This window comes from Semicossyphus pulcher, unplaced genomic scaffold (assembly GCF_022749685.1).
Source record: "Semicossyphus pulcher isolate SPU_LCO1_2020_fin unplaced genomic scaffold, fSemPul1.0.p SCAF_17, whole genome shotgun sequence".
Taxonomy (NCBI): Eukaryota; Metazoa; Chordata; class Actinopteri; order Labriformes; family Labridae; genus Semicossyphus; species Semicossyphus pulcher.
This window is the reverse complement of record NW_027211681.1, coordinates 5,074,468-5,088,714: the sequence shown is the minus strand read 5'-3', so window position 1 is coordinate 5,088,714 and position 14,247 is coordinate 5,074,468. Positions and strand designations below refer to the sequence as shown.

Sequence of the window (14,247 nt, the reverse complement as noted above, 5' to 3'; positions counted from 1 at the left end):
CGACTTTGATGCTTGAAAGTGAACGGATCATTCCGTTCACTGAAAAGATTCGTTCTTTTTGAACGAATCGTTCAGGACCGAAACATCTCTATTTCCAATACTGTGTAAAGTTATATAATCATACCCTTTTTTGCAGTAGTACGCATGTCTAGGAAGTTTAACTTACAGTGATTCTAGCAAGTCTGGGTAAAATGTATGACAAACTTGCTTAAGTATTTATGTAATTAAAAAAGAAAAATCCAGATTTTGTTTACAAGAAGGGGTATTTGATCATTGTGTTTTCAGAAATACCAATGAATGAAGTTGTGTACTGTATTCAGTATAAAGCAATTGAATAAGTTTTCAACAGTTAAAAAAATAAAAAAAACGTGTAGAAGGCCTGACATGTAAAAAAAAAAAAAAATGCTGTCAGTGGCATTATATGCAATTATGCAGTTTTCACTTTTTCACTGTCAACAGTAAACACCCAAAAATGTGAAACCCATGCAAAATATGAGAATATCCATTCAAAAGATATGGCCCCTTTAAGACTTTTACTTTGTACAGCAAATTCTCCTGACCATGTGCTCTCTGTGTCACAGCTGAGCTTTCACAGGCACCCACTGATTGGCTGTTCGGTACTGGGTGATTTACATCAACACATATGATTGGAGGAGCTTGATGTCAGAGGGGAACCGTGAGTCAGAGTCATTCTCTCACTGATAACATGCTGTCTTCACCCTCATCCAAACTAAGACTATACTTTCAGGGATCATTTCTATAGTATCTAACTTGAGAAATGTGTTTCTAAAGTGTTTGGTCTCGCTAACCACGATGATGAGTCGTGATATTCCCTTCTGAGCGTGAAGCGGGTGGAGAATAATGATTCAGTTCATATGTTCTCTGTCATTGATGACCGTTCATTGCTTCCTTGTGGAGCTCTGAGGAAGGGAATATGAGCAGAGTGGCTTCCAATATTGTGTAAAGTTACATAATCATACCCTTTCTTGCAGTAGTATGCATGTCTAGGAAGTTTAACTTACAGTGATTCTAGCAAGTCTGGGTAAAATGTATGACAAACTTGCTTAAGTATTTATGTAATTAAAAAAGAAAAATCCAGATTTTGTTTACAAGAAGGGGTATTTGATCATTGTGTTTTCAGAAATACCAATGAATAAAGTTGTGTACTGTATTCAGTATAAAGCAATTGAATAAGTTTTCAACAGTTAAAAAAATAAAAAAAACGTGTAGAAGGCCTGACATGTAAAAAAAAAAAAAAATGCTGTCAGTGGCATTATATGCAATTATGCAGTTTTCACTTTTTCACTGTCAACAGTAAACACCCAAAAATGTGAAACCCATGCAAAATATGAGAATATCCATTCAAAAGATATGGCCCCTTTAAGACTTTTACTTTGTACAGCAAATTCTCCTGACCATGTGCTCTCTGTGTCACAGCTGAGCTTTCACAGGCACCCACTGATTGGCTGTTCGGTACTGGGTGATTTACATCAACACATATGATTGGAGGAGCTTGATGTCAGAGGGGAACCGTGAGTCAGAGTCATTCTCTCACTGATAACATGCTGTCTTCACCCTCATCCAAACTAAGACTATACTTTCAGGGATCATTTCTATAGTATCTAACTTGAGAAATGTGTTTCTAAAGTGTTTGGTCTCGCTAACCACGATGATGAGTCGTGATATTCCCTTCTGAGCGTGAAGCGGACAGAGGATGATGATTCAATTCATGTGTTCTCTGTCATTGATGACCGTTCATTGCTTCCTTGTGGAGCTCTGAGGGAGGGAATATGAGCAGAGTGGTCCTCAATACTGTGTAAAGTTAAATAATCTATACCACATTTGTAGTGGTACGTATGTCCAGAAAGGTTTAGTCAAAACGTTTGTTGCAACTCTGGGTGAAATGTATGAGTCTACTTAACTATTTATGTAATTTAAAAAGAAAAATCCAGATTTGGTTAACAAGAATGGGAGGTTTCAGAAAAACCAATGCATGAAGATTTGTACTGTATTCAGTATAAAGCAATTGACAAAATTTTAGTCAGTTAAAAAATAAAAACGTGTGACATTTAAAAATTGCTGGGTGGAATAATATTTTCTATATTGTGTTGTCAAATGTGTGTTTCAGACTTTACAAGAACCAGGTTTTATATTCTCCTGGCATCCAAACATTACTTTTATTGTAGAAATACCTAGGCTGAGAAAAGCTATGAGGACAAATGAGTATCTGAACAACAACATCTCGTCTAATGATTGAAAAAACACAACAAATGGGCACCAGGTCACAAAAATAAAGCAAACTGCTTAACGTCTTCCAGTCATTGGGAGAATCCAGTCTTTTGTCTTACCAGTATTTAAACTACATCAAGCCAGTGTAACTTAATAACTTATTTTTTCCATTTCTGTTACTTCTATCTCTATTTTCTCTTCTCTTGCTTTCTTATAGATGTTTTTTTTTTTTTCCCTGTAGCGTTTTTCCCTGACCATGTGCTCTCTGTATCACAGCTGAGCTTTCACAGGCACACGGTGATTAGCTGTTCAGTACTGGATGATTTACATCAGCACACATGATTGGAGGAGCTTGATGTCAGAGGGGAACCGTGAGTCAGAGTCATTCTCTCACTGATAGCATCCTGTCTTCACCCTCATCCAAACTAAGACTATACTTTCAGGGATCATTTCTATAGTTTCTACCTTGAGAAATGTGTTTCTAAAGTGTTTGGTCTCGCTAACCACGATGATGAGTCGTGATGTTCCCTTCTGAGCGTAAAGCGGGTGGAGAATAATGATTGACTTCACATGTTCTCTGTCATTGATGACCGTTCATTGCTTCCTTGTGGAGCTCTGAGGAAGGGAATATGATCAGAGTGGTGTCCAATCCTGTTAAAAAGGAAAAAAATTAAGGCAACACTTACACAACACATCCTAGATCTCAATGAATGAAATATTCCAGTTGAAAATCTTTATTCATTGCATAGTGGAATGCATTGAGAACAAAACAACATAAGAATGATCAATGGAAATCAAAAGTATTAACCCATGGACGTCTGGATTAAGAATCATACTCAAAATAAAAGTGGAAAAATCAGATCACAGGCTGATCCAACTTCTGTGGAAATTCCTCAAGACAATTCAAAATGAGGCTCAGTAGTGTGTGTGGCCTCCACGTGCCTGTATGCACTTCCGACAACGTCTGGGCATGCTCCTGTTGAGACGACAGATGTTCTCCTGGTGGATCTCCTCCCAGACCTGGATCAGGGCATCAGTCAACTTCTGGACAGTCTGTGGTGCGACGTGGCGTCGGTAGATGGAACGAGACATGATGTCCCAGAGGTGCTCGATTGGATTCAGGTCTGGGGAACGGGCAGGCCAGTCCATAGCATCAATGCCCTCCTCATGCAGGAACTGCTGACACACCCCAGCCACATGAGGCCGAGCATTGTCATGCATCAGATGGAACCCAGGGCCCTCTGCACCAGCATATGGTCTGACAATGGGTCTGAGGATCTCATCCTGGTACCTAATGGCAGTCAGGCATCCATCCTCTGGCTAGCACATGGATATGCCTCCCCAGACCATCACTGGCCCACCGCCAAATTGGTCATGCTGAAGGATGTTGCAGGCAGCAGAACATCTCCATGGTGTCTCAAGACTGTCAAGTCTGTCACATGTGCTCAGTGCGAACCTGCTCTCATCTGTGAAGAGCACAGGGTGCCAATGGCGAATCTGCCGATCCTGGTGTTCTCTGGCAAATGGCAATCGGGCTGCATCATGCTGGGCTGTGAGCACAGGCCCCAATTGTGGACGTCGGGCCATCATACCACCCTCATGGAGTCTGTTTCTGACAGTTTGAGCAGAAACATGCACATTAGTGGCCTGCTGGAGGTCATTTTGTAGGGCTCTGGCAGTGCTCCTCCTGTTCCTCCTTGCACAAAGGAGCAGATAGCTGTCCTGCTGCTGGGTTGTTGTCCTCCTAAGGCCCCTTCCACGTCTCCTGGTATCTCCTCCATGCTCTTGACACTGTGCTGGGAGACACAGCAAACCTTACTGCCACAGCACGCATTGATGTGCCATCCTGGATGAGTTGCACTACCTGAGCAACTTCTGTGGGTTGCAGACACCGCCTCATGCTACCTCTTGTGGTGAGGGCACTTGTTAAAATACAAAAGTGACCAACAATCAGCCAGAAAGGATGAGGACAGGGAAATGGTCTGTGACTACCACCTGCAGAACCATTCCTTTAGAGAGGTTGTCTTGCTAATTGCCTCTCGTGTCCACCTGTTGTATGTTCCATTTGCACAACAGCAGGTGAAATTAATTCACAATCAGTGTTGCTTCCTAACTGGACAGGTTGATATCCCAGCAGTGTGATTGACTTGGAGTTACATTGTAATGTTTATATGTTCCCTTTATTTTTTTGAGCAGTGTATGAATTAAAAATGCATATTTCAACTCAGGGAACACAAGACAGCGAATTCCATCATTGAGCCTCCTGAAATTCTGTCCTTAATAACATCTGTACTGTGTTCAGTATAAAATAACTTGAGCATTTCTAGACACAAAGTAGGAAGCAATCCTCCTGCTTAAACTCACGCTGAGCTTTATTTGTGGTGTTAATTGTCCAAACAGTCAGGTCGAATGTCAGAGTTTTGACTCCTAAAAATCAAGTAATATATGAAACAATGATGTGCTGTGTGTGACCTAATTTGAAAGCGTAGGTTTTCTATGATTAACATCAAATCAACAGCTAATGTGGTGATACCTTGGTTTAGTTACAGTTATACTTTGTTTACCGCTCACTAACTGATTGATTCCGTCTTGTGGGACATCATGGAGGAACCCTGAGTGAGAATGATTGTCCCCTGAATGACATCCTGTCTTCACCCTCATCCAAACTAAGACTATACTTTCAGGGATCATTTCTATAGTTTCTAACTTGAGAAATGTGTTTCTAAAGTGTTTGGTCTCGCTAACCACGATGATGAGTCGTGATATTCCCTTCTGAGCGTGAAGCGGACAGAGGTTAATGATTCAGTTCACATGTTCTCTGTCATTGATGACCATTCATTGCTTCCTTGTGGAGCTTTGGGGAAGGGAATATGATCTGAGTGGTGTCCAATCCTGTTGATAAAGAAACAACTAAGAAGACTTAAAATGCATTTAAACTTTAATTCTTACAACCTAAAAACACTTTGCCAATTCAACTTTCCAATCAAGAATGTTGTTTTATATATTAGACGGCTGGTAGGCCATATACTAAGGTACTTTTTAATTGTATTAAATTAAGTAGTTTATTTATTTTATCACTTTGATGGTTAATATTCATTCATAGTCATTTCTTATTGTGTGTGGCAAGTCAATGTATGATGGGCTTGCTTGACAATTTTCAGACACATTAAACATTAAACAAAACATTTAAACTGAAAGATATGCATTTGCATTTAATACACATGTATAAGAAAGGGAACTTGATCATTGTGTTTTCAAAAATAAGATATTTCTTTAAAAAGGTACTATATTCAGTATGAGATTACTTTTTAGTATGATTGACATCACACTAACAGCTGTACTAGCACTAAAAGCTAATGTGGTGATATCTTGGTTTAGTTACTGTTATATTTTGTTTAGCGCTCACTAACTGATTGATTGAACCCTGAGTGAGAATGATTGTCCCCTGAATGACATCCTGTTTTCACCCTCATCCAAACTAAGACTATACTTTCAGGGATCATTTCTATAGTTTCTAACTTGAGAAATGTGTTTCTAAAGTGTTTGGTCTCGCTAACCACGATGATGAGTCGTGATATTCCCTTCTGAGCGTGAAGCGGGTGGAGAATAATGATTCAGTTCACATGTTCTCTGTCATTGTTGACCGTTCATTGCTTCTTCATGGAGCTCTGAGGAAGGGAATATGATCAGAGTGGTTGCCAGTAGTGTGTAAAGTTAAATAAACTGTGCCCCTTCTGCAGCACTTTATAGGTCCAGCAAAGCAAAGTTGGAATGTATGAGTCTGCTAAACCAGAAACATATTTTGTTAACAAGAAAGGGAGTTTGATCATTGTGTTTTCAGAAATATCAATGAATAAAAATGTGTCCTCTGTTCATTATGAAGCTATTGAGAACATTTTTGGACACAGTTAAAAAATGAAAAATAGTGTGGAAGGCCTGACATTTAAGAGTTGCTGTGTTTGGAAAAATATTTCCTATATTGTGTTGTCAAATGTAAACGTGTACGTGTACGAACAGTGGATGTTTTGGTCATGAACCATTCGTTGAAAAAGAAGTCATCTTTTTAGTGAATGGAATGATCCTTTCAATCCATGCATTGATTGGTTCCTGCCGTTCACTCTGCTCTGCTCGCAGCTTCCCCAATCCCTTCCTTCTTCCTTTTAGAAAACCAGACTGATTGATGTTAGCATGCGCCTATAGCCTTTTGGAGGAGGGCTGTATGTATCAAATGTCCATGTCATTGGTTAGGAGAGCTGCAGAATGTAGCACTTGACAAAATCTGTCTCTATATCTACTATACTGTTATACTTTGCTACCGCTCACTAACTGATTGATTCAGTCTTGTGGGACATCATGGAGGAACCCTGAGTGAGAAGGATTGTCCACCAGAAGAGGTTCTGTCTTCACCCTCATCCAAACTAAGACTATACTTTCAGGGATCATTTCTATAGTTTCTAACTTGAGAAATGTGTTTCTAAAGTGTTTGGTCTCGCTAACCACGATGATGAGTCGTGATATTCCCTTCTGAGCGTGAAGCGGGTGGAGAATAATGATTTAGTTCATATGTTCTCTGTCATTGATGACCGTTCATTGCTTCTTCATGGAGCTCTGAGGAAGGGAATATGTTCAGAGTGGTGGCTAATCTTATGAATATTAAACCAAAAAGAAGTTCAATGGTTACTGACCTGTGCCAATTAACATCTCAATAACTAATCATGTAAATTGCCATTTCAGTTACTGACAGTGGGGCTTCTGACATTAAGTTTAGTATCATTAAAATAAAATAAGACCTTGGTTGACTGAAAAACACAAAGACATCAACTTTGTTAGTTGATAATCTGTCATTTCTTGTTTGAGACGATACTGGGAAATGTATCATGGGCATGCTTCACTATTCTCAGACGTATTACACATTAAACTATAAGTTAAAAATGCATATTTCAACTCAGGGAACACAAGACAGCGAATTCCATCATTGACCTTCCTGAAATTCTGTCCTTAATAACATCTGTACTGTGTTCAGTATTAAATAACTTTAGCATTTCTAGACACAAAGTAGGAAGCAATCCTCCTGCTTAAACTCACGCTGAGCTTTATTTGTGGTGTTAATTGTCCAAACAGTCAGGTCGAATGTCAGAGTTTTGACTCCTAAAAATCAAGTAATATATGAAACAATGATGTGCTGTGTGTGACCTAATTTGAAAGCGTAGGTTTTCTATGATTAACATCAAATCAACAGCTAATGTGGTGATACCTTGGTTTAGTTACAGTTATACTTTGTTTACCGCTCACTAACTGATTGATTCCGTCTTGTGGGACATCATGGAGGAACCCTGAGTGAGAATGATTGTCCCCTGAATGACATCCTGTCTTCACCCTCATCCAAACTAAGACTATACTTTCAGGGATCATTTCTATAGTTTCTAACTTGAGAAATGTGTTTCTAAAGTCTTTGGTCTCGCTAACCACGATGATGAGTCGTGATATTCCCTTCTGAGCGTGAAGCAGGTGGAGAATAATGATTCAGTTCACATGTTCTCTGTCATTGATGACCGTTCATTGCTTCCTTGTGGAGCTTTGGGGAAGGGAATATGATCAGAGTGGTGTCCAATCGTGTTAAAAAAGAAACGAACACTTAAAATACATTTAAAGTTGAATTCTGACAACCTGAAAATATTTTGCCGTCAACTTTTCAATCAAGAATGTTGTTTTATATAATAGACGGCTGGTAGGCTATATACTAAGGCACTTTTTAATTGTATTAAATTAAGTAGTTTATTTATTTTTGCACTTTGATGGTTAATATTCATTCATAGTCATTTCTTATTGTGTGCGGCAAGTCAATGTATGATGGGCTTGCTTGACAATTTTCAGACACATTAAACATTAAACAAAACATTTAAACTGAAAGATATGCATTTGCATTTAATACACATGTATAAGAAAGGGAACTTGATCATTGTGTTTTCAAAAATAAGATATTTTTTAAAAAGGTACTATATTCAGTATGAGATTACTTTTTAGTATGATTGACATCACACTAACAGCTGTACTAGCACTAAGAGCTAATGTGGTGATATCTTGGTTTAGTTACAGTTATACTTTGTTTGCTGCTCATGAACTGATTGTTTCGATCATGTGCAGCAGCACGAGGGAACCCTGAGTGAGAATGATTGTCCACCAAAAGAGGTTCTGTCTTCACCCTCATCCAAACTAAGACTATACTTTCAGGGATCATTTCTATAGTTTCTAACTTGAGAAATGTGTTTCTAAAGTGTTTGGTCTCGCTAACCACGATGATGAGTCGTGATATTCCCTTCTGAGCGTGAAGCGGGTGGAGAATAATGATTCAGTTCATATGTTCTCTGTCATTGATGACCGTTCATTGCTTCCTTGTGGAGCTCTGAGGGAGGGAATATGATCAGAGTGGTTGCCAGTAGTGTGTGAAGTTAAATAATCTGTACCTCTTTTGTAGTAGTAGGTATGTCCAGGAAGGATTGGTCAAAATGTTTCTTCCCAATCTAGGTAAAATGTATGAGTCTACTAAATTATTTATGTAATTTAAAAAGAAAAATCCAGATATTGTTAACAAGAATGGGAGGTTGATCATTGTGTTTTCAGAAATACCAATGAATGAAGATTTGTACTGTATTCAGTATAAAGCAATTGACAAAATTTTAGACACAGTTAAAAAATAAAAACGTGTAGAAGGCCTGCCATTTAAAAATTGCTGTGGGTGGAATTATATTTCCTATTTGAGTTGTCAAATGTGTGTTTCAGACTTTACAAGAACCAGGTTTTATATTCTCCTGGCATCCAAACATTACTTTTATTGTAGAAATACCTAGGCTGAGAAAAGCTATGAGGACAAATGAGTATCTGTAGAACAACAATTCGTCTAATGATTGAAAAAACACAACAAATGGGCACCAGGTCACAAGAATGAAGCAAACTGCTTAACGTCTTCCAGTCATTGGGAGAATCCAGTCTTTTGTCTTACCAGTATTTAAACTACATCAAGCCAGTGTAACTTAATAACTTATTTTTTCCATTTCTGTTACTTCTATCTCTATTTTCTCTTCTCTTGCTTTCTTATACATATTTTTTTTTTTTTACATTTTTTCCCCTGTAGCGTTTTCCCTGACCATGTGCTCTCTGTATCACAGCTGAGCTTTCACAGGCACACACTGATTGACTGTTCAGTACTGGGTGATTTACATCAGCACACATAATTGGAGGAGCTTGATGTCAGAGTCATTCTCTCACTGATAGCATGCTGTCTTCACCCTCATCCAAACTAAGACTATACTTTCAGGGATCATTTCTATAGTTTCTAACTTGAGAAATGTGTTTCTAAAGTGTTTGGTCTCGCAAACCACGATGATGAGTCGTGATATTCCCTTCTGAGCGTGAAGCGGGTGGAGAATAATGATTCAGTTCATATGTTCTCTGTCATTGATGACCGTTCATTGCTTCCTTGTGGAGCTCTGAGGGAGGGAATATGATCAGAGTGGTTGCCAGTAGTGTGTAAAGTTAAATAATGTGTACTTTATAGGTCCAGCAAATCAAAGTTGAAATGTATGAGTCTGCTTAACTAGAAACATATTTTGTTAACAAGAAAGGGAGTTTGATCATTGTGTTTTCAGAAATATCAATGAATAAAAATGTGTCCTCTGTTCATTATAAAGCAATTGACAACATTTTTGGACACAGTTAAAAAATGAAAAATAGTGTGGAAGGCCTGACATTTCAGAAATTGCTGTGGTTGGAAAAATATTTCCTATATTGTGTTGTCAAATGTATACGTTTACGCGTACGAACAGTGGATGTTTTGGTCATGAACCATTCGTTGAATAAGAAGTCATCTTTTTAGTGAATGGAATGATCCTTTCAATCCATGCATTGATTGGTTCCTGCCGTTCACTCTGCTCTGCTCGCAGCTTCCCCAATCCCTTCCTTCTTCCTTTTAGAAAACCAGACTGATTGATGTTAGCATGCGCCTATAGCCTTTTGGAGGAGGGCTGTATGTATCAAATGACCATGTCATTGGTTAGGAGAACTGCAGAATGTAGCGCTTGACAAAATCTGTCTCTATATCTACTATACTGTTATACTTTGCTACCGCTCACTAACTGATTGATTCAGTCTTGTGGGACATCATGGAGGAACCCTGAGTGAGAAGGATTGTCCACCAGAAGAGGTTCTGTCTTCACCCTCATCCAAACTAAGACTATACTTTCAGGGATCATTTCTATAGTTTCTAACTTGAGAAATGTGTTTCTAAAGTGTTTGGTCTCGCTAACCACGATGATGAGTCGTGATATTCCCTTCTGAGCGTGAAGCGGGTGGAGAATAATCATTTGGTTCATATGTTCTTTGTCATTGATGACCGTTCATTGCTTCCTTGTGGAGCTCTGAGGAAGGGAATATGTTCAGAGTGGTGGCTAGTCTTATGAATATTAAACCAAAAAGAAGTTCAATGGTTACTGACCTGTGCCAATTAACACCTCAATAACTAATCATGTAAATTGCCATTTCAATTACTGACAGTGGGGCTTCTGACATTAAGTTTAGTATCATTAAAATAAAATAAGACCTTGGTTGACTGAAAAACACAAAGACATCAACTTTGTTAGTTGATGATCTGTCATTTCTTGTTTGAGACGATACTGGGAAATGTATCATGGGCATGCTTCACTATTCTCAGACGTATTACACATTAAACTATAAATTAAAAATGCATATTTTAACTCAGGGAACACAAGACAGCGAATTCCATCATTGAGCTTCCTGAAATTCTGTCCTTAATAACATCTGTACTGTGTTCAGTATAAAATAACTTTAGCATTTCTAGACACAAAGTAGGAAGCAATCCTCCTGCTTAAACTCACGCTGAGCTTTATTTGTGGTGTTAATTGTCCAAACAGTCAGGTCGAATGTCAGAGTTTTGACTCCTAAAAATCAAGTAATATATGAAACAATGATGTGCTTTGTGTGACCTAATTTGAAAGCGTAGGTTTTCTATGATTAACATCAAATCAACAGCTAATGTGGTGATATCTTGGTTTAGTTACAGTTATACTTTGTTTACCGCTCACTAACTGATTGATTCGGTCTTGTGGGACATCATGGAGGAACCCTGAGTGAGAATGATTGTCCCCTGAATGACATCCTGTCTTCACCCTCATCCAAACTAAGACTATACTTTCAGGGATCATTTCTATAGTTTCTAACTTGAGAAATGTGTTTCTAAAGTGTTTGGTCTCGCTAACCACGATGATGAGTCGTGATATTCCCTTCTGAGCGTGAAGCAGGTGGAGAATAATGATTCAGTTCACATGTTCTCTGTCATTGATGACCGTTCATTGCTTCCTTGTGGAGCTTTGGGGAAGGGAATATGATCAGAGTGGTGTCCAATCGTGTTTAAAAAGAAACAACTTAGAACGCTTAAAATGCATTTGAACTTTAATTCTTACAACCTAAAAATACTTTGCCAATTCAACTTTCCAATCAAAAATGTTGTCTTATATATTAGACGGCTGGTAGGCCATATACTAAGGCACTTTTTAATTGTATTAAATTAAGTAGTTTATTTATTTTTTCACTTTGATGGTTAATATTCATTCATAGTCATTTCTTATTGTGTGTGGCAAGTCAATGTATGATGGGCTTGCTTGACAATTTTCAGACACATTAAACATTAAACAAAACATTTAAACTGAAAGATATGCATTTGCATTTAATACACATGTATAAGAAAGGGAACTTGATCATTGTGTTTTAAAAAATAAGATATTTCTTTAAAAAGGTACTATATTCAGTATGAGATTACTTTTTAGTATGATTGACATCACACTAACAGCTGTACTAGCACTAAGAGCTAATGTGGTGATATCTTGGTTTAGTTACTGTTATACTTTGTTTGCTGCTCATGAACTGATTGTTTCGATCATGTGCAGCAGCACGAGGGAACCCTGAGTGAGAAGGATTGTCCACCAAAAGAGGTTCTGTCTTCACCCTCATCCAAACTAAGACTATACTTTCAGGGATCATTTCTATAGTTTCTAACTTGAGAAATGTGTTTCTAAAGTGTTTGGTCTCGCAAACCACGATGATGAGTCGTGATATTCCCTTCTGAGCGTGAAGCGGGTGGAAAATTATGATTCAGTTCATACGTTCTCTGTCATTGATGACCGTTCATTGCTTCCTTGTGGAGCTCTGAGGGAGGGAATATGATCAGAGTGGTTGCCAGTAGTGTGTAAAGTTAAATAATGTGTACTTTATAGGTCCAGCAAATCAAAGTTGAAATGTATCAGTCTGCTTAACTAGAAACATATTTTGTTAACAAGAAAGGGAGTTTGATCATTGCGTTTTCAGAAATATCAATGAATAAAAATGTGTCCTCTGTTCATTATAAAGCAATTGACAACATTTTTGGACACAGTTAAAAAATGAAAAATAGTGTGGAAGGCCTGACATTTAAGAGTTGCTGTGTTTGGAAAAATATTTCCTATATTTTGTCGTCAAATGTAAACGTGTACGTGTACGAACAGTGGATGTTTTGGTCATGAACCATTCGTTGAAAAAGAAGTCATCTTTTTAGTGAATGGAATGATCCTTTCAATCCATGCATTGATTGGTTCCTGCCGTTCACTCTGCTCTGCTCGCAGCTTCCCCAATCCCTTCCTTCTTCCTTTTAGAAAACCAGACTGATTGATGTTAGCATGCGCCTATAGCCTTTTGGAGGAGGGCTGTATGTATCAAATGTCCATGTCATTGGTTAGGAGAGCTGCAGAATGTAGCACTTGACAAAATCTCTCTCTATATCTACTATACTGTTATACTTTGTTTAGCGCTCACTAACTGATTGATTCGGTCTGGTGGGACATCATGGAGGAACCCTGAGTGAGAATGACTGTCCCCTGAATGACATCCTGTCTTCACCCTCATTCAAACTAAGACTATACTTTCAGGGATCATTTCTATAGTTTCTAACTTGAGAAATGTGTTTCTAAAGTGTTTGGTCTCGCTAACCACGATGATGAGTCGTGATATTCCCTTCTGAGCGTGAAGCGGGTGGAGAATAATGATTCAGTTCATATGTTCTCTGTCATTGATGACCGTTCATTGCTTCTTCATGGAGCTCTGAGGAAGGTAATATGATCAGAGTGGTTGCCAGTAGTGTACGATGTTAAATAATCTGTACCCTTCTGCAGCACTTTATAGGTCCAGCAAATCAAAGTTGAAATGTATGAGTCTGCTATAGAGATGTCAACTCTCGTTCACTTCAGTGACCCGGATCTTCGGATCTCGTTCAGCAGTGGTTTACACATCTGTGAATTGACCTGTATACACAGATGCACCTAATCGGGTCGCTCGCTTCGTTCAGTGAACGAGAATGGTCTTCGTTCACTGAACGAGAGCGAGGGAGAGACAGAGAGAGAGAGAGACGATCGGTCAAGCGATACGTTCAGTCGTTCTCCTAACCAATGATGGTGATTTGATACATTAGATATGATACAAACAGCCCTCCTCTGAAACGCAATTGGCTCGTGCTAACATCAATCAGTCTGGTTTCCTAAAACAAGAAGTGGTGAGCCGCGAGCGGAGCCAAGTGAACGAAAGGAACGACTTTGATGCATGAAAGTGAACGGATCATTCCGTTCACTGAAAAGATTCGTTCTTTTTGAACGAATGGTTCAGGACCGAAACATCTCTAGTCTGCTAAACTAGAAACATATTTTGTTAACAAGAAAAGGAGTTTGATCATTGTGTTTTCAGAAATATCAATGAATAAAAATGTGTCCTCTGTTCATTATAAAGCAATTGACAACATTTTTGGACTCAGTTAGGAAAATGAAAAATCGTGTGGAAGGCCTGACATTTCAGAAATTGCTGTGGTTGGATAAAATATTTCCTATAGGGATGCACGATATTGGATTTTTTACCGATATCCGATATGCCGATATTTTACAACCCATTTAGCCGATTACCGATACCGATATTTTTTTCCCGCAC

At 38.5% G+C, this 14,247-nt stretch overlaps 13 non-coding genes across 13 annotated transcripts; all 13 read left to right on the top strand.

Moving 5' to 3' along the window:
* Window positions 1-732: 732 nt before the first annotated feature.
* Window positions 733-948, top strand: LOC138595430 (small nucleolar RNA U3). The gene has a single exon (XR_011308480.1). It is a non-coding gene; the product is annotated as a small nucleolar RNA U3 (small nucleolar RNA).
* Window positions 949-1,588: 640 nt separating this feature from the next.
* Window positions 1,589-1,804, top strand: LOC138595436 (small nucleolar RNA U3). Its single transcript, XR_011308485.1, has one exon. It is a non-coding gene; the product is annotated as a small nucleolar RNA U3 (small nucleolar RNA).
* Window positions 1,805-2,656: 852 nt separating this feature from the next.
* Window positions 2,657-2,872, top strand: LOC138595438 (small nucleolar RNA U3). Its single transcript, XR_011308487.1, has one exon. It is a non-coding gene; the product is annotated as a small nucleolar RNA U3 (small nucleolar RNA).
* A 2,025-nt stretch (window positions 2,873-4,897) lies between these two features.
* LOC138595434 (small nucleolar RNA U3) lies at window positions 4,898-5,113 on the top strand. The gene has a single exon (XR_011308483.1). It is a non-coding gene; the product is annotated as a small nucleolar RNA U3 (small nucleolar RNA).
* A 596-nt stretch (window positions 5,114-5,709) lies between these two features.
* On the top strand, window positions 5,710-5,925 carry LOC138595437 (small nucleolar RNA U3). The gene has a single exon (XR_011308486.1). It is a non-coding gene; the product is annotated as a small nucleolar RNA U3 (small nucleolar RNA).
* A 724-nt stretch (window positions 5,926-6,649) lies between these two features.
* LOC138595452 (small nucleolar RNA U3) lies at window positions 6,650-6,865 on the top strand. Its single transcript, XR_011308499.1, has one exon. It is a non-coding gene; the product is annotated as a small nucleolar RNA U3 (small nucleolar RNA).
* Window positions 6,866-7,618: 753 nt separating this feature from the next.
* LOC138595448 (small nucleolar RNA U3) lies at window positions 7,619-7,834 on the top strand. Its single transcript, XR_011308495.1, has one exon. It is a non-coding gene; the product is annotated as a small nucleolar RNA U3 (small nucleolar RNA).
* A 610-nt stretch (window positions 7,835-8,444) lies between these two features.
* On the top strand, window positions 8,445-8,660 carry LOC138595425 (small nucleolar RNA U3). The gene has a single exon (XR_011308475.1). It is a non-coding gene; the product is annotated as a small nucleolar RNA U3 (small nucleolar RNA).
* An 868-nt stretch (window positions 8,661-9,528) lies between these two features.
* LOC138595453 (small nucleolar RNA U3) lies at window positions 9,529-9,744 on the top strand. The gene has a single exon (XR_011308500.1). It is a non-coding gene; the product is annotated as a small nucleolar RNA U3 (small nucleolar RNA).
* A 711-nt stretch (window positions 9,745-10,455) lies between these two features.
* On the top strand, window positions 10,456-10,671 carry LOC138595433 (small nucleolar RNA U3). The gene has a single exon (XR_011308482.1). It is a non-coding gene; the product is annotated as a small nucleolar RNA U3 (small nucleolar RNA).
* A 753-nt stretch (window positions 10,672-11,424) lies between these two features.
* On the top strand, window positions 11,425-11,640 carry LOC138595426 (small nucleolar RNA U3). Its single transcript, XR_011308476.1, has one exon. It is a non-coding gene; the product is annotated as a small nucleolar RNA U3 (small nucleolar RNA).
* A 619-nt stretch (window positions 11,641-12,259) lies between these two features.
* LOC138595427 (small nucleolar RNA U3) lies at window positions 12,260-12,475 on the top strand. The gene has a single exon (XR_011308477.1). It is a non-coding gene; the product is annotated as a small nucleolar RNA U3 (small nucleolar RNA).
* A 711-nt stretch (window positions 12,476-13,186) lies between these two features.
* On the top strand, window positions 13,187-13,402 carry LOC138595432 (small nucleolar RNA U3). Its single transcript, XR_011308481.1, has one exon. It is a non-coding gene; the product is annotated as a small nucleolar RNA U3 (small nucleolar RNA).
* The last annotated feature ends 845 nt before the right edge of the window (window positions 13,403-14,247 follow it).